The 2,823-nt window shown below is 29.6% G+C and overlaps 1 long non-coding RNA gene across 1 annotated transcript; it reads left to right on the top strand.

Annotated features, from left to right (window-relative positions):
* The first annotated feature begins 787 nt into the window (after positions 1–787).
* LOC145003287 (uncharacterized) lies at positions 788–2,509 on the top strand. Its single transcript, XR_013661914.1, has 3 exons — positions 788–868; positions 1,740–2,155; positions 2,296–2,509. It is a non-coding gene; the product is annotated as an uncharacterized LOC145003287 (long non-coding RNA).
* The last annotated feature ends 314 nt before the right edge of the window (positions 2,510–2,823 follow it).

Genomic DNA, 2,823 nt, shown 5'->3' with positions numbered 1-2,823 from the left:
TTTAACCCTATCATTTATCTCGTAAAAATATCGTATCAAATTAATAGAAGAATTCATTTGCAAATTGAACCTGTCAATCTCAACACTTCAGCTATTTGAAGCGGTCAATGTCAACAATTTATAGAGGATCTCTTCTCTCACATTGGTAACAAGCCATCTCATAATATCTATCTTCGTAATCCCTTCAAAGTAAGAAATATACGCACACTCTCTCGAAGAACCCTAATCAGTAACCAAGACAATATAATCACCACCACCACAGCCGCTCTGCCTCCTTCCGCCTTCAACCAACCACTATCACGACTACCGCCCTTCCTCTCACCCACGACATGAACTTTCTTTTGGAACATAACATTTTTCTTTAAGAAAATATCGTTGAAATAAGCTATTTGTCCCCGCCGCTGTGCGCGGGTAACGACTAGTATATATATATATATATATATATATATATATATATATATATATATATATATATATATATATATATATATATATATATATATAAGAGAGAGAGAGAGAGTGATGATGATGATGATTCAAATAAAAAGAACGATTACTGTGATAACTCAAACTAAAAAAATTGTATAAGTATATATAATTTGACTATATTATTAAAATAATATAATGAGTGATTAAGTAGTAGTAAATAGAGAAATTATGGAATTTTAATTTCAAAACCCATCACTTTGATTAGAGTCATAAATTTGGACTTTTGGGTTAACTAGAAAGGTTACAAACTTGGGCATTATAAAAGGCATGGGAAATGAAGTGTAATGCCCACAAAAAAGTGCAAGGAAGGTTTGGGAAACAAAAAAGAATTCGGGGTTTGAAGTTCATAAAGGTTTTCAGAGCTATTTTAGAAATTAAGGTATGTCTATTCGATTTGAGTTTGATTAAGTTGTTTGAGTAGGTTTATAGGATTTGAGTATGTATTTTGGTTCAATCCTATGTCTCTTTTCGGCCAAGGAATACTCGAATTTGGTGAAAAACAAATGTTACGTTTTGGTAAAAGAAATGGTAAATTTAAACTTGCTTTATAATAAGTTATTCAAAATTTCGTATATGAATATGTTAGTATGAAATGGAGATGATTAACGGTGATTTTATAAATTTTATTTGACACAGTTTTTAAGTTTTTCTGTGATAAAATGGTCGAAAACGTTTTTATTGTTCGGGTAAAGAAGAAAAGAATCTGGATCTTTTGTTGAAACAGTTACCTTGATGTTTCAAATGATAAAATTGATATTTACATAAATAGTCCCACTATTATTGATAAGTTGACAATTTTAGTTTTCACAAATAGATAACAAATGTGTTACTTGTATCATAACAAAAGATATAAAAATAACCCCTCCAGTTTTTATAATTTGACAATTTTTACCATCACATAAATGGTTGTTATTTTAAATTTGCTACTTTATATTGATATTAATATTACTTGTTGTTATTATTCAAACAAAGTCTTTGTTTTAAGGTTTAGTTATTTTGACATTTGAGTATTAAATCTTTTATGGATAAAACCTCATTAAATTGGAATGACGACATGAAAAGAAAATGAAAAAAAAGATAATAATATTTTTATTAAAGTTGTTACGCACATTCTAATTAATATGATGAAATAATTATTGGTTGGCCGAAGGAGACATATGTGTGATGGAACTAAAACAAACACATAAGATGTTTATAGGATTAAGCCTTAGAAAATAAATGTTGGTTAAACGTAGGGTGCATGTCTGCAGGTAGCATGACAACATCCGGTTAAGACTAACGCCATCAAGGTGAGTTTTTCGTGTTCTGTGGTTGCTCGCACATAAATGTTTGTCATGTGTTTATTATGTGGTTTTTATTTATTTATTTATGATATGTTTTATGATAAGTATGGTTGTGTGCAAATGTTATTTTGGAATTGTTGTCTACTGTGTGTGTGTGTGTGTGTTTTTGGGACTTGTTTAGTGGAAACAGGTGGGGTGTTTAATCGCCGTGAGCATGACGGATGTGTGTGATCGGTGGAGATGGGAATTGAGATTTATACTCATTTCCTTGGATATTTAAAATACTTGAGTACAATGGATGATAAGTTGTCTCAAGGAGAAGGGAAATGAATCTTTGGTTCTTTCTCTGGATAATTAATCGTTCCCCTAAATTATGTCATCAGGTGATATGTTTGTTGTATGATTTATTGAACATATATGATAAAACTATTTGTTTTTTTTAAGTGATAAACATGTATGTGCAACACGAACTCACTAGGCCCTAGGCTTACCCATTTAGAAACTTTAAATGTGCGCAACCCAGGGAACTATTTAACAAGTGGCAGCAAGAAGGCTAAGGAGAATGATTGATCAACAAGGCGATGAAGGATTTCCGCAAAGACGTAACACCCGAAGCTCTTCGGTTGAAGAAATTATATTATTTTATTTTGCTTCCGATGTAGTTTAGTCTATAAGTAAATTCATAATTGATCTTAGGAGATGTTGGAACGACAATTTGTCATTTAATCGATATTTGAAAATTGGGGTGTTACAATTACTATGAAAACATTACTTTTATGTTAATTTCAGCAATGAATAATGAATAATGAATAATCACACTTTAAAATTAAACATTCTATTAAATATATGAAGAATCAAACGTTAATATCATATTAAAATTACTTTAATAATATACATATACAACATTAATTACAGAATAATAAATAAACATAGTGTTTTTACGTTTATATTATTTAATGTTTTTATTTGAATATATATATATATATATATATATATATATATATATATATATATATGTGTGTGTGTGTGTGTGTGTGTGTGTGAGCTTTTG

The sequence above is a fragment of the Lactuca saligna genome, chromosome 6, assembly GCF_052625555.1.
Source record: "Lactuca saligna cultivar CGN05327 chromosome 6, ASM5262555v1, whole genome shotgun sequence".
NCBI lineage: Eukaryota > Viridiplantae > Streptophyta > Magnoliopsida > Asterales > Asteraceae > Lactuca > Lactuca saligna.
Note: the sequence above shows the minus strand (reverse complement) of the source record. Positions and strands in the feature narration are given on the sequence as shown.